Below are 22,503 nucleotides of genomic sequence, written 5' to 3'. Positions count from 1 at the left end.
TTGTCTTGTTGGAAAAATGAATGATTGATCTCATTTTCATTCAGCAGGGCAATAAATGGATAAATTATCTGGGAACAACAGACGTGAGAATGCTTACTACTGCAGAGAAAGCGTTTTTAGTGGAAGAGGTGTTGTCAGGTATCCTACGACTTTTGTCACCTCAGAGTTCAGACAAATGTAAAGAAACACATTATGCAATACTCTGTTGTAACGGTATATTTTATTACAGACGATCGATTTGGGTCTAGGATCAGACCATCAGCGTGTCAAAAAATGAAATCTCAGCTATGCACGCAAATGTATACGTCACATGGTTTTTGGACGTGATCATGGTCTGATCGTAGATCGAAATCGATCATCTGTAACAAAGTATCCCGTTTCGGCTTGTACTGCACCAAGAAGTTCTTAAATTTATATAAGGTGCACAAGCTGTGCTGTGGAGCGATCGGTATTGCTGGAAATGAACACAGTTCCTACGCCCTGATCGCACTTTTACTGTTCCAAGATGACCGTTTTCAACAGTCTTACGCTGCCCTCATCTGATCTTGTGGAACTTACTACAAAATTGCCATATTACACTACTTGAAGTCAAATCATAAAAGGCACTCCCAGGTGTCCATAAATCTAGTTCATTGAATGCACACAATTGATAAAATGCACACTGCCAACAGGCATGGATGGTACGAGGATTTTATCAACTGGATTTTTATCGAAATATGGATACTTGGGGAGTGCCTTATATGTTTTGACTTCATGCAATGTAAAATGGCAATTTTATAACGAGTCCCAGGAGATCAGATGATAGCGGCGCAAGACTGTTGAAACCGCTCAGTTTGAAACAATAAAAGTGTTTACAATGCGATCGCGGCGTACGAAACGTCTTCATTTTAAATTTATATCAGATTTTAACATATTTCTCTTTTGCAGGAAACCTACGCTTTGCTTGTTTTTTTGCAAGTCAGCATTTTACATCCCGCTTTTAGTTCTGCCACTATCAGTTATTTTGCTGGCCAAATACAAAAAACTTATCAACAACAATTAGTGTCTCATTTCCTAACCTAAAACCCATTCCCCTTGTTTTACTTTCGCCGACTTCATCTTATAACCTATTTTCAAGACACTATCCACTCTGTTCAACTGATCTCAAATGGCTCTAAGCACTATGGGACTTAACATCTGAGGTCATCAGTCCCCTAGACTTAGAACTACTTAAACCTAACTAACATAAGAACATCACACATATCCATCCCCGAGGCAAGATGCGAACCTGCGACCGTAGCAGCAGCGCGGTTCCGGACTGAAGCGCCTAGAACCGCTCGGCCACAGCGGCTGGCGCAGCTGATCATCCAACTGTTTTGTCCAGTGAGACAGATTTACAGTTTATTTTAGCTTTTAGTTGTCCACCCTAAATTTTAATTCTCTTCCCATATATCTCCTAGGTTTCCTGTACTGCATGCTCATTGTACAGACTAAGACCGGAGGTAGGCTACAACGCTGTCTCAGTGCGTTTTGAATACTTGTCTCCCATTCACGTCCAGTGACTTACAGTTTCAGTCCGGTATCTGCACAAGTTATAGACAACGGTCTGTTCCCTGTATTTCACACTTACGACCTTCATACCTCCAAACAGCTAATCTCCATTATCACATTCAGTACAGTAATTACAGCTGTTCATCACTGTATACGAAAATTAATGTGGACACGTAATAGAACCCAGTACGCTGTCCTCGATGGTGAGTGTTCATCGGAGGTGCGGGTATCATCTGGAGTGCCCCAGGGAAGTGTGGTAGGTCCGCTGTTGTTTTCTATCTACATAAATGATCTTTTGGATAGGGTGGATAGCAATGTGCGGCTGTTTGCTGATGATGCTGTGGAGTACGGGAAGGTGTGGTCGTTGAGTGACCGTAGGAGGATACAAGATGACTTGGACAGGATTTGTGATTGGTGTAAAGAATGGCAGCTTACTAAATATAGATAAATGTAAATTAATGCACATGAATAGGAAAAAGAATCCTGTAATGTTTGAATACTCCATTAGTAGTGTAGCGCTTGACACAGTCACGTCGATGAAACATTTGGGAGTAACATTGCAGAGCGATATGAAGTGGGACAAGCATGTAATGGCCGTTGTGGGGAAGGCGGATAGTCGTCTTCGGCTCATTGGTAGAATTTTGGGAAGATGTGGTTCATCTGTAAAGGAGACCGCTTATAAAACACTAATACGACATATTCTTGAGTACTACTCGAGCGTTTGGGATCCCAATGAGGTCGGATTGAGGGAGGACATAGAAGCAGTTCAGAGGCGTGTTGCTAGATTTGTTACTGGTAGGTTTGATCATCACGCAAGTGTTGCGGAAACGCTTCAGGAACTCGGGTGGGAGTCTCTAGAGGAAAGGAGGCGTTCTTTTCGTCAATCGCTACTGAGGAAATTTAGAGAAGCAGCATTTGAGGCTGACTGCACCACAATTTTACTGCCGCCAACTTACATTTCGCGGAAAGACCACAAAGATAAGAGAGATTAGGGCTCGTACACAGGCATATAAGCAGTCATTTTTCCCTCGTTTTGTTTGGGAGTGGAACAGGGAGAGAAGATGCTAGTTGTGCTACGAGGTACCCTCCGCCACGCACCGTATGGTGGATTGCGGAGTATGTATGTAGATGTAGATACGCGGGGCGTTCATTGGGTATTGCGACACATTTGTTTTCTCGACCAATTTCGGTTGTAAAAAATGCCGGTAGTGGGACATCGTCGAATATTCCTGCTTCAGCACCTAGTTTCATGAAGTCATGATAGGTGGCGGCGCTATGCCTACGGTTCAAAATGGCGTCTGTGACGGAGGTGTTTTCCAAGCAGAGGGCTCTCATTGAGTTTCTTTTGGCGGAAAACCAGAACATCGCAGATATTCGCAGGCGTTTGTAAAATGGTTACGGAGACCCGGCAGTGACCCAAAGCAGGGTGAGTTGGGTAAGGCGCGGACGATGATGGAAGGGTCACAAACAAACAGCTCGCTACTCAACTGGACGTCTCTCCTAGTAGCTCTCAGACACCAGTCCGCCAATTGGGGTACTCGAAGGTGTGTGACCTCTGCGTTCCTCGCCGCCTAATATGAGGGTCACTCGAAAAGAAATGCACACTATTTTTGTAAAAATACAGTTTTCATTCTGCGTGTGTGAAAGTTCCACAGCGTGTAGATAGATACCTCCCGCGTGTTTTCAAACTTCGTTCAACCTGTTCCCGTGAGTGGCGCCGTAACAGCATGTCTCCAAGTTGGCTGCTACACTTGACGTTCGTCAGAAGCAACGTGCTGTCATACAAATCCTGTGCTGTGAGAACGAGACAGTGGGAAACATCCACGAGAGGTTGAGAAAGGTGTACGGAGATGCTGCTGTCGATCGCAGTACAGTTAGTCGGTGGGCAAGCAGATTACGTGATGAAAGCGGGCACGGCAATATTGAGGATTGTCCTCGCAGCGGCAGGCCTCGTATTGCACACACTCCAGACAATGTGCAGAGAGTTAACGAATTGGTGACTGCTGACAGACGCATCACAGTGAACGAATTGTCACGCTACGTTGGGATACGGGAAGGAAGTGTTTGCAGAATACTGAAAGGGTTGGCGTTAAAAAAGGTTTGTGCCAGGTGGGTTCCCAGGATGTTGACACTGGCTCACAAATAAACAAGAAAAACGGTATGCAGCGAACTTTTGGAACAGTACGAGAATGGTGGAGATGAATTCATTGGAAAAACTGTGACAGGTGATGAAACATGGCTCCACCATTTGTCACCAGAGGCGAAGAGGCAGTCAATCGAGTGGCATCATGCAAATTCACCCAAGGAAAAGAAATTCAAAACCACACCTTCTGCTGGAAAAGTTATGGCTACGGTGATTTTCGATTCCGAAGGAGTCTTGTTTGTGGACATCGTGCCAAGTGGAACCACCATAAATTCTGATGCGTATGTGACGACACTGAAGAAACTTCAAGTTCGACTGAGTCGTGTTCGACCACATCGGCAAAAGCAGGATGTTTTGCTGTTGCACGACAATGCACGGCCACATGTCAGTCAACAAACCAGGGCAGCGATTACAAAACTTCGGTGGACAACACTGAAACACCCGCCTTACAGTCCTGACCTGGCTTCGTGTGACTATCATCTCTTTGGGAAACTGAAAGACTCTCTTCGTGGAACGAGGTTTGAAGATGATGACTGCCTTGTGCACGCTGCCAAACAGTGGCTCCAACAGGTTGGTCCAGAATGTTACCGTGCGGGTATACAGGCGCTGGTCCCAAGATGGCGTAAGGCAGTTGAGAGGAATGGAAATTATGTGAAGAAATGAAACTATTGTTCCTAAAGGATGTTTCTACACACTGTAAAACTTTCAGAAATGTAGAATAAAAGATGGATTTAAAAAAAAATAGTCTGCATTTCTTTTGGAGTGACCCTCGTATATTATGTGTATATGATATATTAACTACACTAGTGGCCATTAAAAATGCTACACTAAGAAGAAATGCAGATGATACACAGGTATTCATTGGACAAATATATTATACTAGAACTGACATGTGATTACATTTTCACGCAGTTTGGGTGCATAGACCCTGAGAAATCAGTACCCAGAACAACCACCTCTGGCCATAATAACGGCCTTGATACGCCTGGGCATTGAGTCAAACAGAGCTTGGATGCCGTGTACAGGTACAGCTGCCCATGCAGCTTCAACACGATATCACAGTTTATCAAGAGTGTTGACTGGCGTATTGTGACGAGCCAGTTGCTCGGCCACCATTGACCAGACGTTTTCAATTGCTGAGAGATCTAGAGAATGTGCTGGCCAGGGCATCAGTCGAACATTTTCTGTATCCAGAAGGGGCCGTACAGGACCTGCAACATGCGGTCGTGCATTATCCTGCTGAAATGTAGGGTTTCGCAGGGATCGAATGAAGGGTAGAGCCACGGGTCGTAACACATCTGAAATGTAACGTCCATTGCTCAAAGTGCCGTCAATGCGAACAAGAGGTGACCGAGACGTGTAACCAATGACACCCCATACCATCACGCCGGGTGTTACGCCAGTATGGCGATGACGAATACACGCTTCCAATGTGCGTTCACCGTGATGTCGCCAAACACGGATGCGACCATCATGATGCAGTAAACAGAACCGGGATTAATCCGAAAAAATGACGTTTTGCCATTCGTGCACCCAGGTTCGTCGTTGACTACATCATCACAGGCGCTCCTGTCTGTGATGCAGCGTCAAGGCGAACCGCAGCCGTGGTCTCCGAGCTGATAGTCCATGCTGCTGCAAACGTCGTCGAACTGTTCGTGTAGATTGTTATAGTCTTGCAAACGTCCCCATCTGTTGACTCAAGGATCGAGACGTGGCTGCACGATCCGTTACAGCCATGCGGATAAGATGCCTGTCATCTCGACTGCTAGTGATACGAGGCCGTTGGGATCCAGCACGGCGTTTTGTATTACCCTCCTGAACCCACCGATTCCATATTCTGCTAACAGTCATTGGATCTCGACCAACGCGAGCAGCAATGTCGCGATACGATAAAGCGCAATCGCGATAGGCTACAATCCGACATATGTCGAAGTCGGAAACGTGATGGTACGCATTTCTCCTCCTTACACGAGGCATCACAACAACGTTTCACCAGGCGACGCCGGTCAACTGCTGTTTTTGTATGAGAAATCGGTTGGAAACTTTCCTCCTATCAGCACGTTGTAGGTGTCGTCACCGGCGCCAACCTTGCGTGAAAGCTCTGAAAAGCTAAGCATTTGTATATCACAGCATCTTCTTCCCGTCGGTTAAATTTCGCGTCTGTAGCACGTCATCTTCGTGGTGTAGCAATTTGAATGGCCAGTAGTGTAGTGTGTTGGAATCCTCAATAAAGCCAACCTGCTTTTAGGACAAAAAATGTGTTTCAGTACTACTGAATAGTCCTCGTATTACTCACCAGACATGCCAATGAATATTTAACGCAAAAACGTATTCAGTCTCCTCCCACCGACGACATTACTAGACGAATTTCAGGCCATCCTGGATGTTCCCTTCTACAGTTATCAGGCGACCCACGAAATACCCTGCGGTTCTTAACAGCCGTCTGTTGACGCAACAAAACGCACGCGCAGTGCTCAGGCACACAGTGTTTTTCCGTTTCGTTAAAAATAAAAGCGCAAAGTTTACGTATGTAAAACATGCAGACACATACAGTGGTAATAAACAAACAGCGCCCACGAGTGGTGCAGGACGCCAAAATATTCACAGGGAAAAAGAGAGGCCGACCGCAAACACGACAAAACAAACATTGGGGGCAACCATACACATTTATATTGCATAAAGCCTTGCTCACATTACGCAGGTGAGAGAACGCGGTGCAATATATCTGTGAATCACAGAAAAAGATTTATCTATATACACTGATGGGCAACGGCATTGCCGCAGTGGATACACCGGTTCCCGTGAGATCACCGAAGTTAAGCGCTGTCGGACGTGGTCGGCACTTGGATGGGTGACCATCCAGGTCGCCATGCGCTGTTGCCATTTTTCGGGGTGCACTCAGCCTCGTGATGTCAATTGATGAGCTACTCGACCGAACAGTAGCGGCTCCGGTTAAGAATACCATCATAACGGCCGGGAGAGCGGTGTGCTGAACCAAAATGGTTCAAATGGCTCTCAGCACTATGGGACAACATCTTTGGTCATCAGTCCCCTAGAACTTAGAACTACTTAAACCTAACTAACCTAAGGACATCACACAACACCCAGTCATCACGAGGCAGAGAAAATCCCTGACCCCGCCGGGAATCGAACCCGGCAACCCGGGCGCGGGAATGTGCTGAACCCCATACCCCTCCAATCCGCATCCTCCACTGAGGATGACACGGAGGTCGGGTGGTCCCAGTTGGCCACTCGTGGCCTGAAGACGGAGTGCTTTGTATACACTGATGAGTCAAAAATAATGACGCAAATTTAACAGCGCGTCGAAGGCAGTGAAGGAGCGATTCTGCGTGACATGGATTCCAGAAGTCCTCCGTAGATTTCCAGATAGTGTTCCAGACGTGTTACATCAGATTCAGATGATCCGAATTACCTTAGTTCAATAGCCACTGTAGTGTTCCTAAAGCCACTGTATCACGATACTGGCCTTATGGCACAGAGTTATCTTGCTGGAAGATGCCATTGGCGTCTGGAAAAATATAAAACAAGAAAGGATGGACGTGGTCCATAATAACACTGACTTAGTCTACAGCTGTCTAGATGTCTACGATGATCACCAAAGGTCCCACTGAAGCCCAGGTGACTGTCCCCCACAGCACAATTTTGCTCCATGGGCCTGTGTCAATGGCATAGTGCATGTATCAAGTTTGCCTGGATGAAGGCGTGTCCAGACAGGACCCTCGACCTGGCGTAACAAGAAACATGATTCATCCGAGCAGGTGACACGTTTCCACTGAGCCACGATCCATTCTCGATGAACCCGCATGCAAAGCAGTTGTAATTGACGATGATAGGTAACGCAACACTTTTTTCTGAAAGTACACTACTGGCCATTGAAATTCCTACACCAAGAAGAAATGCAGATGATAAAAGGGTATTCATTGGACAAATATATTATACTAGAACTGACATGTGATTACATTTTCACGCAATTGGGGTGCATAGATCCTGAGAAATCAGTACCCAGAACAACCACCTCTGGCCGTAATAATGGCCTTCATACACCAGTCACTACTCTTGATGAACTGTGGTATCGTATTGAAGCTGCATGGGCAGCTGTACCTGTCTGTACACGCCATCCAAGCTCTGTTTGACTCAATGCCCAGGTGTATCAAGGCCGTTATTACGGCCATAGGTAGTTGTTCTGGGTACTGATTTCTCAGGATCTATGCACCCAAATTGCGTGAAAATGTAATCACATGTCAGCTCTAGTATAATATATTTGTCCAATGAATACCCGTTTATCATCTGCATTTTTCTTGGTGTAGCAATTTTAATGGCCAGTAGTGTAAGTCTTTCGATGTCAACCGTTGCAAGCAAGGACGGAAAAAGCAGTGGTTTTGGGAACATGTATAGAAAAACCAATAACCACGGAAGATGCTTCATAACTAACAGCGAAACCCATTTGGTGTAATTCTCGTTAATTAGATTGCTTAAGATTCCCGGCGGGCTCAGGGATTTTCTCTGCCTCGTGATGACTGGGTGTTGTGTGACGTCCTTAGGTTAGTTAGGTTTAAGTAGTTCTAAGTTCTAGGGGACTGATGACCATAGATGTTAAGTCCCATAGTGCTCAGAGCCATTTGAACCATTTTTAGATTGCTTAAGACGGAAAACCAATAATAACTAATCTTGTATTAATCCTTCTATTCGGTTCTTATGTTTATTATTCAGGAATATTTGGTGCATTTTCTTGGAGGATACCGATCACAGAAACATTAGATACAGAGAAAATGCAAATACCATAAGCGAAAGCAGTTTGCGACAGCGACATTTATTCATATGAATCTCACTCGGGAAAGAAACGGCGTCAACATTACTGGAGATTTCAGGCGTTGGCAATAACTTCGCAGTAAACCACGCCACAGCAGATTAGTTTAGAGAAAACAGCCGCTTGCAGTTGATCATGAATCAAGATACACAACAGGAATTTCTCCGGAAACAATTTCAAATATAATTTTCTCATTTTTTTCCAATTCATTAATGAGATATACAATTACTATATACTGGAAACCATTCGTGAAGTAATCTTCCACGGACATGAGTATACAAATGCAAAAGTAGAGATAATAGTCGGGTTTCGAACATGGGGGCAAAAGTGTGAAATCAGAACGCTAGCCACTGCGCTAATGTTTCGACTGAACTACTTACTCGCTAAATGGCATACAAAGGCTTTTCTCAGGAACGGTCGAGTCTCCACGGTTCCCTTATTTTGACACCTCTTCCATTGAGTGCAGTTCCTGGGAAATTGATTTATGGAACTTGCCGTGTTCTCCTCGTGTATGCGGCTGGACAACTTCTCTCAAATCACGGTAAGAAATTGCACACACAAACTTTCCTCATGAAGCAGTATAGCCATTAGTAAAAGCTGCATCAAAATCCTTATAATAGTTCCTGAGATCGGTCTTCACGAACAGACAGAAAACGCGGTAGGGACTTCATAATACACTATCTGATCAAAAGTATCCGGACACCTGGTTGAAAATGTCTTACAAGTTCGTGGCGCCCTCTATCGGTAATGCTAATTCTATATGGTATTGGCCCACCTTTAGACTTTATGACAGCTTCCGCTCTAGCAGGTATACGTTCAGTCAGGTGCTGGAAGGTTTCTTGGGGAATGGCAGCCCATTCTTCACGGAGTGCTCCACGGAGGAGAGGTATCGATGTCGGTCGGTGAGGCCTGGCATGTAGTCAGCGTTCAGAAACATCCCAAAGGTGTTCTATAGGATTCAGGGCAGGACTCTGCGCAGGCCAGTCTATTACAGGGATGGTATTGTCGTGTAACCACTCCGCCACAGGCCGTGCATTATGAACAGGTGCCCATGTGCTCATGTTGAAAGATGCAATCGCCATCTTCGAATTGCTCTTAAACAGTGGGAAGCAAGAACATCAACGTAGGCCTGTGCTGCGATAGTGTCACGCAAAACAACAAGGGGTGCAGGCCCTCTCCATGAAAAACACGACCACACCATAACACCACCGCCTCCGATTTTTACTGTTGGCACACGCTGGCAGATGACGTTCACAGAGCATTCGCCATACCCACACCCTACCATCGTATCGCTACATTGCGTATCGTGATTCGTAATTCCACACAACGTTTGTACACTGTTAAATCGTCCAATGTTTACGTTCCTTCCACCAAGCGAGGCGTCATTTGGCATTTACCGGCGTGATGTGTGGCTTATGAGCAGCCGCTCGACCATGAAATCCAAGTTTTCTCACCTCCCGCCTAACTGTTATATTACTTGCAGTGGATTCTGATGCAGTTTGTAATTCATGTGTGATGGTCTGGATAGAAGTCTTGTCTATTACACATTACGACCCTCTTCAACTGTCGGTGGTCTCTGTGAGTCAACAGACGAGGTCGTACTGTACGTTTTTGTGCTGTACGTGTCCCTTCACATTTCCACTTCACTATCACATCGGAAGCAGTGGACCTAGGGATGTTTAGTAGGGTGGAAATATTGCGTACAGACGTATGACACAAGTGACACCCAATTACCTGACCATGTTCGAAGTCCGTGAGTTTCGCAGAGCGCGCCATTCTGCTCTCTCACGATGTCTAATGACTACTGAGGTCGCTGGTATGTAGTACCTGGCAGTAGGTGGCAGCACAATGCACCTAATGTGAAAAACGTATGTTTTTGGTGGTGTCGGATACTTTTGATCACATAGTGTAGATCCCAGATATTCCAGGTCTTTCGAGAATGTTTTAATTTCAAGTTTGAAGTCGTATAACAAACGACGAAAGAAATAGGTTTTGCATTGATGTAATTACAAATTAACAATTTACGATTTTTTTTGCTTTACTTGCGCTGTGAAACGTCGTTTCGCACCAAATTTCGTGGTTCCAGGTCAGCGGAAAGTACCCTAGAAGTTTTGAAGAGCGAATTTGCAGGTATAGAAATATATATTTACAACTAAACTTCCTTGCTTGTCAAGTGTTAGATTGTTTGGGCCTTCAACCTGATTAATATATTGTTTAAAGATTAAGCCTTGGGCCTTGTGCCTATTAACAATTATTTTAGCTGTGTTTTAAGTCATGAGCCTTCAGCCGTTTTAAAATTAAAGTTCTTTGCTTGTCAAGTATTAGATTGTTTGGTGCCTTCAGCCTAATTTACGATAAGGCTTTGTCGTTTAAATTTATTTTACCTCGAGTTTTAAGTCATGGGGCCTTCAGCCGTTTTTAAATTAAGGAGCTTTGTCTTTCGCGCATCAGACTGTTTGGGATCTTCAGCCTAATTGAAGATAAGGCCTTCTGCCTTGTGTTTTTTATTTAATTTTACCTTGAGTCTTAAATCATGGGCCTTCAGCCGTCTTTAAATTAAGGTTGTGGCTTTTCAAGTGTTAGATTTTGGGCCTTCAGCCAAATTGTAGAACTTACTTAACGTGAGGCCTTCTGCCCTCTAAATATTCTCTTTGGCATCTGAATTTTGGTTCACATGGCTCTGAGCACTATGGGACCTAACTTTTGAGTTCATCAGTCCCCTAGAACTCAGAACTACTTAAACTTAACCAACCTAAGGACATCACACACATCCATGCCCGAGACAGGATTCGAACCTGCGACTGTAGCGGTCGCGCGGTTCCAGACTGTAGAGCCTAGAACTGCTCGGCCACCCCGGCCAGCCATCTGAATTTTGAGTTAATGGCTTTTAGCCCTTTTTTGTTTTTTAAATTAAACTGGTTGTGCCCTTAAGGCATAAGATAGTGTGGCGTATTCAGCCGATAACTAAGTTCGAGAATTTGTACTGTAATGTTTGGTCGAAAAAATAAAGCTATATGTGTTGGAGTGTAACTGACAGCCGCTCATTTTGGCCCCTTTCCACAATTACAACTACCTGTCCTGTCCTGCGGCTTTAGCACGGCGTTTCACTTACTCCACATCAGGATGCGGCAGACAACATCCCTGCTGGGTGCCTGCAGTCTGGTTTCTGCAAAAGTTGTAAGTAACCTTTCGCTCCCTGCTATCTCCGAATCTTCAAACAGTGTAGTCCAGTCGACAGTGTCAAAAGCCTTCTCTAAAGCTGCACGTATACTAAAGTGGGGAACGCCTGCGGCATTTTTGGAGTCGTGTCGAGTCTGTGCTGAGGAAAGCAGAGAGCAGCGAAGTGAGTTGGTCAGCAGAGTGGGAGGGGGGAAGGGGTGGGAGGGGGAGGAGGAGGAGGCTCTGGCGAGCTTCCAGCTTCCAGCTTCCAGCTTCCAGCGGCCGGCCTGCTGGACACTGGAGTTACCGCAGAACACGGGACGCCTCTCAGCCGGGGAGCGGCTACACGGCCCCAGCGCCACACGGACTGGCGTGCCGTCCGCTGTACCGGGGCGCAGCTCTAGGATTGGGAAGAGTGGCAGGCGCGGAATAATGGGGGTCGTGTGATTGGACACCCGTAGCTAAATAAGAGCAACATTGTACTTCCATAAAACCGCTCATACAGTCTAGGACAAAGAAGAACGACGCGCCTCGAGGGAGTTATGTGACTGTAAGGGGTATCGTCAGGAGTGCCCCAGGGAAATGTGAGAGGATCGCTGATGTTCTATACAGGGTGAAAAGTATTTAAACCGACAAACTCTGGGAGGTTGTAGGGGACATCAAAACAAACATTTTTCCCTAATGTCATTTTCTCCTATGAGGATTATTTAAACCAGTAGAGGAAAATTAATTAAACCAACAAACACTTTTCCATTTTTTTATGACCAAGAGACAACACATTAACACAACCCAATTTCAATTACAATATTTTTTTCAAAAATGCCTCCATTGAGACGTAAACAAAGGTTACACCGTCGGATCATGTTCTGTCTGACACGGGCAAAAACCCCAGGAGTATCCTGAATTGTTCCTGCTGCTGCTAATATCCGGGCAACCAGATCCTCTTCTGATGCAACGGGAGTTGCGTAAACAAGGTTGAGCATCTCTTCCCACACAATAAAGTCCAGAAGGGACATATCTGGGAATCGAGCAGGCCATGGTACAGGACCACCTCTGTCAATCCACGTTTCTGGGAACCGTCGGTCCAGGAATCGAAGCACACGACGGCTGAAATTTGCCGGCGCCACGTCATGTTCGAACTACATGCGTTGTCTTCCAGCAATTCTGGCAATGCTCTGGCGAGAAAATTGTAATATTGCATGCCATTTAATGGCCTAGGCAGCAGATACGGCCCAATTAAACAGTCCCCAACAACACCGACCCACGCACTAACGAAGAACCGCACTTGATGAGCGCTAGTAACTGTGGCATGTGTGTTATCCTCACTCCAAACATGCGAATTGTGAATGTTGAAGACTCGATCACGCCCGAACATTGCTTCATCGGCAAACAACAAAGAGGATGGAAATGTAGGATGCATTTCACACTGTTACAGGTACGACTGCGAAAACTGTGCTCTGGGTGGATAATCAACTGGTTCCAGGTTGTGGACACGCTGTAAGTGAAATAGACGTAACAATTGCTCTCGAAGGACTGTTCTCACATTCGTCTGATTAGTCCCCATATTACGTACAGTTGCACGAGTGCTGATTGAAGGATCCCGCTCCACATGCTGCAAGACAGCTTCCTCAAATTGCAGCGTTCTTGCCGTGCGACGGCGTCCCTGTCCAGGTAATCTGCTAAATGACCCGGTCTCACGCAGACGTTGGTACACAGCAGCGAAGGTCGTATGGTGCGGGATACGACGATTAGGATATTGTTGTTGATAAACCCGCTGTGCAGGTCGTCCGTTGTGGTGCGATTCGTAGTACGCACCAACCGTATGAGTGTACTCACTCCAGGTGTATCGCTGTATTAGTAAACAGACACAATGCACTACTACACTGGTGGACAGGAGTTGCCTACAACTGAAGAGCGTAATACGCCCTCTAACAACTGAAGAGCGTAATACGGCCTCCACCGGCTTAAACAATCCTCATAGGAAAAAATGACATTAGGGAAAAGTATTTGTTTTGATGTCCCCTACAACCTCCCAGAGTTTGTCGGTTTAATTCAAAAAAATGGTTCAAATGGCTCTGAGCACTATGGGACTTAACATCTATGGTCATCAGTCCCCTGGAACTTAGAACTACTTAAACCTAACGAACCTAAGGACAGCACACAACACCCAGCCATCACGAGGCAGAGAAAATCCCTGACCCCGCCGGGAATCGAACCCGGGAACCCGGGCGTAGGAAGCGAGAACACTACCGCACGACCACGAGATGCGGGCTTCGGTTTAATTACTTTTCACCTTGTATATACAGGGTGGTCGGAAATTCCCCTTACAGACTTCTACGACTTGTAGAAGGGAGTGAGCACATCGTATTTTGAATAGGAACCCATGTCCTGAATCGTCATACAACGAGACTACAGAGCGTCAAAGTTATAGGCGCGGGCGTCTGTAAATGCATGTATGTTCAAAAATGTGTGTGAAATCTTATGGGACTTAACTGCTAAGGTCATCAGTCCCTAAGCTCACACACTACTTAACCTAAATTATGCTAAGGACAAACACACACACCCATGACCGAGGGAGGACTCGAACCTCCGCCGGGACCAGGCGTACAGTCCATGACTGCAGCACCGTAGACCGGTGATGACACACCCGTAGCTAAACAAAAACAACTTTGTAGTACCACAAAACCGGTCATACAATCTAGGACAAAAAAGAACGACGCGCCTCGAGGGAGTTATGTGACTGTAAAGGGTATCGTCAGGATGCCCCAGGCAAGTGTGACAGGATCGCCGCTGTTCTATACACACAGCGTGGTCGGAAATTCCCGTTACACACTTCTAGGACTTGCCCAGGGGAGTGAGCACATCCTATTTTGAGTAGGAACCCATGTCCGCAATCGTCATCCAACGAGACTACAGAGCGTCAAAGTTATAAATTTCAAATGGTTCAAATGGCTCCGAGAACTATGGGACTTAACATCTGAGGTCATCAGTCCCCTAGAACTTAGAACTACTTAAACCTAACTAACCTAGGGTCATCAAACACATCCATGCCCGAGGCAGGATTCGAACCTGCGCGTTTCCAGACTGAAGCGCCTAGAACCGCTCGGTCACATAGGCCGGCGCCAAAGTTATAGGCGCGGGTGTCTGTAAATGTATGTATTTTAACTTTAATTGCGAACATTTTAGGTTAGGCTTTACCGTGACTGTTGTTGACATTAAATAAAACAACAAGTTTCTGTTACCAGTCACCAGGCAGATCATTTGAGATTAGATTCAAGGAACACTTGGCAGCACTAAAAAACAAAAAATACCACACATCAGCAATACCTACCAACGTGCATGAAACAAAAGATGTTAACAACACAAGTATTAGCATCCTACACATCCAACCAAAAGGCAGAAAACTAGACATCCTCGAAACACTCCAAATATACAAACACCAAACGAAACAACCGGAATCCATCTTAAACGACAAAAATGACAATATTTACAATAGTATCATCTCTGTTTTCAGCAACTGGCTACATTCTTAAAATGCACACACACACACACACACACACACACACACACACACACACACACACACACACACACACACACACACACACTTTCTCTCTCTCTTCCTCTCCTTCTGCTTCCAGCCTCTCACATCTGTCTGTTAATCCCAATCAAATAGTGACATCTATGTATGATTTTACTGCTGTAGCCAATATGATTATTGCACTTCAAGTCTGTAACATTTCACCTGATTGTTATTAACAAGTATGAAGTTTAAGCCATTTTAACATTTCACCTGATTGTATAAACGAGTACGAATGTTAAGCTGTTTTAACTTGTCCAAATTGGATTTATTTGCCACCTGAAGTACACACACATATATTCGACACCTCAAAACAAACACCTCCAAATGCTTTAAACAATTATTCTGTAACAATGTTGTTACGATGTATATTCTTTGCACTTTAAGATTATGTCTTCTCTTCTGCTATACGAACCTTGCACCCAGCAGATTCCAGACGCCATATTTTTTTTTACAAATTGTGACAGTATACATGTGATGTGTTACGACACCGAAAGGAACCTGAGACCACTAGAGGTACTCTAGTGTACTTATTTTATGTTTACCATTAGATATCAGTTTAATTGTTTGGCAGAAGAAATACAAAACCATGTACTGAAATAGTGTCTTGTTTCTCCACTAGGCAGTACCACAACTTCGTCCAAAAAATCGTAACACAGCACACACAGAAATGTCATATTAACTAATGTAAATCCACCCGATGATGGAGGTTTAAACCTTTGAAACGCGTCGTGGAAATAAATAAAATGGTGACTGGTAACAGTAAACTTGTTTCATTTAATTTAATAACATTAAATGTATGTATGTTCAAATGTGTGTGAAATCTTATGGGATTTAACTGCTAAGGTCATCAGTCCCTAAGCTTACACACTACTTAACCTAAATTATCCTAAGGTCAAACACACACACCCATGCCCGAGGGAGGACTCGAACCTCCGCCGGGACCAGCCGTACAGTCCATGACTGCAGCCCCTTAGACCGCTCGCCTGATCCCGCGCGGCAAATGTATGCATACACGGGGTGATTCCGTGATGATATTACATACTTTCTAGGACGATGGGAACGATAAATGTATTAATTTGAAGCAAGGATCCCTGTACGGGAAACGAACGAGTCGAAAGTTATAAACGAAAACTGTTCTGATACTCTCTGACAGTTGAATACATGTACCGGTTCTTGTGTTGCGAAGAGTGTAGGGTTGGTAAATTTCAGTGGTGGTAGTGTGGACAAAAACGATAAAAAATGTCCAATAAACTTGGGCTCTAAAGTGCGTACCTTAACAGCTATGAAAACTTGCTCAGTAGAGGAGATGTGTTTCACATTAGAGCCCACGCTTATTGGACACGAACCAACGGGGATGTACGTGCTGTGCCGGTGTGTTATCGCGATGGAAGAGCCACGAATGGTCTCGCCACATTTCAGGCGGTTTCCTTGTCACATTTTCTCGCAGACGTCGCAACGCGTTCCGATAGTACCATCGATTAACAGTTTCTCCCTGTGGCACCAATTCATGATGAACTAATCCTTCAAAGAAAACTATAAGCATGGGTTTGCGAGCTTTCTTTGGTCCTGGAGAACCTCTCCCCACCCATTGTGCAGACTGAACCTTCGCCTCAGCCTCATAACAGCAGACCCACGTCTCATCACCAGATATTCCCCTAAGCAACATCTTCTCATTTGCGCGATCCAAAACCTCTTCACAGATTGCGAGGCGAAGGTCTTTCTGGTCTTGACTCATGAGTCGCGGGACAGACTTGGCGGGAAGACGATGCAGTCCAAGATGCCGTGTCAGTATTCCATGACATGATCCAACCTAAATGTTATATTTCTGTATAATCTGTCGCACAGTTAGTCTTCGATTGGCACGCACAATAGATATCGAAGCGCGACCTTTAACTTTCGTCACACCATTTTTAAACCGCGTAAACCATTCGTAACACCGAGTACGGCTCAAGCACTCATCACCGTAGACCTACTGCATCATTTGGTGTCTCACTGTAAAGGTTTTCTTGAGTTCCACACAAAACTTAATGCAGATGCTCCTCAACTCTTCCATATCGAAATTCGCGAACTGTGCGTCGCAACGTTCCACACAATACAGCACTGAACAATGACTAACAGGCATACAACAATGAAACTTCCGGCAGTTACACACTACTAGAGATGGGCAAACTGAAACACTTAACTGTTTCGAAACCAATGAAACAGAACAATGTAATGTTTCGATACGCTGTTTCGAAACAGTGAACAGTTTGTGTTTTGTAATCTAATAAACCTACACATTTCATCATCTTGAATGTCTACTGTATAAGTATGTCCATATAAACACAAATGAGGTGCGAGAGCGCTAATCATTTCGCAGAAAGTATGAAACTATCACTTGGGAGTCTTGGCAGTTTCGTATTTCCTGCAGCAAATGCGCTGCTTTGGTGTTGTGTGACTTTCATACTTTTCAATTGGCTGAGGACAGCCATAGCTGAAGACAGAAAGGCCACCACGAACGGAACTGGAGGTGGGAGCAAACTGCAGAAACAACGGATATGCTACTGGGATTCCCACATTCCGTTTGTATGGGTAATATACCCATCCTGCTAATTTCCATGCACACAAAGGGAATCATTGTGGATAATAGGCACAGTGACTATAGACTCACAAATAACGCCAAATAATTCGAATAAATAACAAAATATAACAGAAAAAATTTTGCCTTTCAAGGTGTTTCGAACCGTTACTATAAAGTCACCATGTTTCCCAGCCCTCCCCGTTCACCACTGCACTATCAGTGATATGTCAAACAGATTGCTTGCAATTATACCTAGATCAAATTTATGTATATATCTACTAACTGTCACTCTACGCCTTTTTTTATTCAGAATGTTGTAGGCTTACTTGCGTTTCTTAATACGATTACTGTACATGAAAAGAGAAGCGTATGTTATAAAAAAAGTGTAATTTAACCGAATGATTTTCACATATTTATTATTTTGAATGTGAATAGTATGCGTTGTTTCATTGTTTGGTTAGTGTTTATAAAGAAGATGTTACGCCATTTCGTAATAGGACAGTCAGCTAGAAACGAAGCTTTATTTTCGGATATCTTAAGCTTCATTCCATTGCTTGTCAAAAATATTACGCCACTCTTGAGTGTTTCATTAGGTGTTATGTTGTGTTTCAGTGTCTGTGCCGAGACCGAGTCTCGTACGACACAGAGCGGAATGAAACATCACTGTTTCGATACAATTAGTCCGTTCCAAGCGCAGGTGGACTGAAACAGCCTTATTTTGAAACAACGATACAGTTTCTGTGGCCGGCTCGAGATCGAATCTGGTGCGGTTATCCGAGACAGGGGCGGAATGAAACACCACTGTTTAGAAACAGTGAACCGCAGCCGTTCCGAAACACTGAAACAGTTCCACGTATCGATACACTGTATCGAAACATAGAAACAGTGGCCAAGTCTATCACACTACACACAGGCGTGTGCCGGGATGCCAACTGCATTTCGCTCCAACACACCATTGGCGCGAAATTACGAATGTTCAGGAATTTTTTTGAACAGATATTGCAGTTTGACGCAGTAATTATTTACACACCTTATCGATTTCTAGAAGTAATCATTTTCTGCGTACTATCAGCTGTAAACTAACACACGATTCGTACTTTGCAAGGTACTACGCCCCGGTTTTAACACTAAGAATTAGAAAGTTCACACTCGAGTACTATCGGTCTATAATCGAAAAAATACGCCTGTTTACAGAAAAAAATAATGAACGAAGGTCCACACGTGTGGATCGAAGAGGTTCATTATTTATTTCTTGACAGTAAGAATACATCAGTCTTATCGTAGTTATTCTAAAGGTGGCAGGGTAAAATACAGGGAGCGAAAGGCTATTAACAATTTGTACAGAAAACAACTGGCAGTTATAAGGGTTGGGGGGGTCATGAAAGGGAAGCAGTGGTAGGGAAGGGAGTGAGACAGGGTTGTAGCCCCGATGTAATTCAATCTGTATATTGAGCAAGCAGTAAAGGAAACAAAAGAAAAGTTCGGAGTAGGTATTAAAATCCATGGAGAAGAAATAAAAACTTTGAGGTTCTCCGACGACATTGTAATTGTGTCAGAGACAGCAAAGGACTTGGGAGAGCGGTTGAACGGAATGGACAGTGCCTTGAAAGGAGGGTATAAGATGAACATCAACAAAAGCAAAACGAGGATAATGGGATGAAGTCGAGTTAAGTCGGGTGATGCTGAGGGAATTAAATTAGGAAATGAGACACTTAAAGTAGTAAAGGAGTTTTGCTATTTGTGGAGCAAAATAACTGATGATGGTCAAAGTAGAGAGGATATAAAATGTAGACTGGCAATGACAAGGAAAGCGTTTCTGAAGAACAGAAATTTGTTAACATCGAGTATAGATTTAAATGTCAGGAAGTCATTTCTGAAAGTATTTGTATGGAGTATAGCCATGTATGGAAATGAAACAAGGACGATAAATAGTTTGGACAAGAAGAGAATAGAAGCTTTCGAAATGTGGTGCTACAGAAGAATGCTGAAGATCAGATGGGTAGATCACATAACTAATGAGGAGGTATTGATAGAATTGGAGAGAAGAGGAGTTTGTGGCACAACTTGACTAGAAGAAGGGATCGGTTGGTAGGACATGTTCTGAGGCATCAAGGGATCACCAATTTAGTACTGGGGGGCAGCGTGGAGGGCAAAAATCGTAGAGGGAGATCAAGAGATGAATACATTAAGCAGATTCAGAAGGATGTAGGCTGCAGTAGGTACTGGGAGATGAAGAAGCTTGCACAGGATAGAGTAGCATGGAGAGCTGCATGAAACCAGTCTTAGGACTGAAGACCACAACAACAACAACAACAACAACAACATCGTAGTTATTGCACCTTTACTTATTGTACTTTCAAAATAAGCCTGCGTTTCTGAGTAAACTTGCTGGTACCTTTTCTTCCCACGTTAATTTAGTCTGTGAGTACGATGCGACTGATGTAAGGACAATAGATTGCGATGACACAGTCCTTTTTGTGTTGCTGGGACTGCAGTTGTAACAAAGGACTGTCCACGACATCCATTCTGAGCCTCGGAATCACTAGGAATTGTCTGGTCAGAGCACCTAACGAAGCAAAGTAGTCGATCTGAACCTCGCTAATTGCTAGTAAGGCCGTAATTCAAACTCGCCCATCGCTACGAGACCGGACTCCGCGCCTACAACCGCCCAATTCGGCAACCCGCCAACCACGCTATCTCCCTGTTTCACGTGCCACTGCGAACGTTTTCTCCGTTGCATTCCAAGCGTTCCAACCGATTCTCTCTTACTATGTTCTCCATTCCTTCCACCCCGCCCCCTCCCCCTCCGACCATCTTATTTTCTGATAACGAATTTGTTTCTCGCGCCGTAGAGATTTCGGTACGTGTAATCAGATACACTGGAATCAATTCAAATCTCAAGGATATCGAACAATGAAATTTTTCTTTCTGTACATTTTCAGTATAGTAGTGAGAATAAATGATTAAATTTACATGTAATTTAGTACTCAGATCTGCTGTCTCTGTCAGCGACAACAATTCATACCTGAGTGGACATCGAATCGAACAGAGCTATGATGACTAACATAGATGTGTCACTGTACACTATCTCAGCTCTGATTCAGAGCTGATCTGTTGTGGTGGTGATCTTTCAGCAACCTATGGTCACATTTTATGAACACTTCTCACTGTACACAAGTAGTGCGCGCAAAATGCCGTGGTTGCTAGATGCGCAATCGGCTGGGGAAGTGTGGGGGGAGCGGCAGTGGTGGGGGGTAGCTCAGAGCGCTGTAGGGGAAATGACGAGCGCTGGAGAGGAAGTGCTGTTCTAAACTGAAGCCAACCTCACATCTTTTGTAAATATTAAGTGGGGCCGCTCCACGCCCATGGTGACCATTCAAGAAGATCTACTGTCATCTCTGCATTCGTTAGTATCTAAAAATAATTCCACTGATAATGTATCGATTTACTCGTATTTTCACCTGTCTTGATAATCATTTGTAACTTCCAGAGAAGCGTCATGAGTGGCGAATTTTGAGTAAAACCTACACATTTCTCTGGTTGCTGTGCCAAAGTTTGCTTCTTTTGCCAAAACACAATGGAGTTTACACAGTCTCACCTCAATATCACGTTGTGCAGACACAATTGTGAGAGAATTCTGGAACAGTAGTTTATTAACTGAGGAACTGAGAAAATGCAAAGTCAGTAGCTTATGAAAAGGCACGTCCTCGGTACAAAAAAACGTGTAATGTCTTCACATATGTTGTTCCAAAACCGATAGCATTTCCAATTTCACCAGCTATCGAAGGCCCTTAAAAAACACATTCTTTCACCGAATACGTCTGCAGTTATTGGAATAACACGGTAGATAATAAAGTTTCACATAATAATGATATGGTAAAATGCTCTCCGCTTTGCGTGCTATCGTTTGCCAAAATCTCATTCTGACATATGAAACTGTTTATGAAATATGAGGAATGTTGTGGATATTTCACTGAGGCTTTATTGCTGGTACGGTGGGACCGCAAATGGGTGTGCTACGTCAGATCAGTTTTCTCGAGATTGGTGACAGATAAATACTTCAATGTGCATCTAAAGAGAAATTCAATATGTTGGCTAAATTTCGTATGTAACAACATATTATGTGATTACTTAATATGCACCGAACGCAAAATCATAGCGACCTCTATTTTTCATTGCACACTTTTCCCAATCTCGCACAGTGTCTGACTTTCACTTAAATATCAAAATGGTTCAAATGGCTCTAAGCACTATGGGACTTAACATCTAAGGTTATCAGTCCCCCAGAACTTAGAACTACGTAAACCTAACCAACCCAAAGACATCACACATATCCATGTCCAAGGCAGGATTGGAACCTGCGACTGTAGCAGCATTGTGGTTCCGGACTGAAGCGCATAGAACCGCTCGGCCATAGCAGCCGGCACGTAAATATCGTAATAATTTGACCATTAACGATATGATGGGCACTTTGTCATGAACTTGACATATAAAGCTGTAAGTAAAACAAAAATGAAATTTTTTTACCAAATAGTTTCTGTAAAATTGTTTGAGATTAACTGCAGGGTTCGCACCTTGATTCTGTCATCCCTTACCGGCTGAAAGGTGGAAAACACTTATTGCTGTACCCCTTCCAAACAGACGAATGAGTACGCCCAGTGCTTTGGACGAAAACTGATCACTCCGCATCAGCTACTGTG

The 22,503-nt window shown here is 44.2% G+C and overlaps 1 protein-coding gene and 1 pseudogene across 1 annotated transcript in view; one reads left to right on the top strand and one right to left on the bottom strand.

Annotated features, from left to right (window-relative positions):
- The window catches only part of LOC126215193 (unconventional myosin-Ib), an 890,664-nt gene that overhangs the window by 429,793 nt on the left and 438,368 nt on the right, over positions 1 to 22,503 (bottom strand). The gene's annotated exons all lie outside the window — the stretch shown is intronic.
- Positions 6,439 to 6,556, top strand: LOC126215599 (5S ribosomal RNA; annotated as a pseudogene).

The sequence above is a fragment of the Schistocerca nitens genome, chromosome 12 (assembly GCF_023898315.1).
Source record: "Schistocerca nitens isolate TAMUIC-IGC-003100 chromosome 12, iqSchNite1.1, whole genome shotgun sequence".
In the NCBI taxonomy this organism is placed as follows: Eukaryota; Metazoa; Arthropoda; class Insecta; order Orthoptera; family Acrididae; genus Schistocerca; species Schistocerca nitens.
Note: the sequence above shows the minus strand (reverse complement) of the source record. Positions and strands in the feature narration are given on the sequence as shown.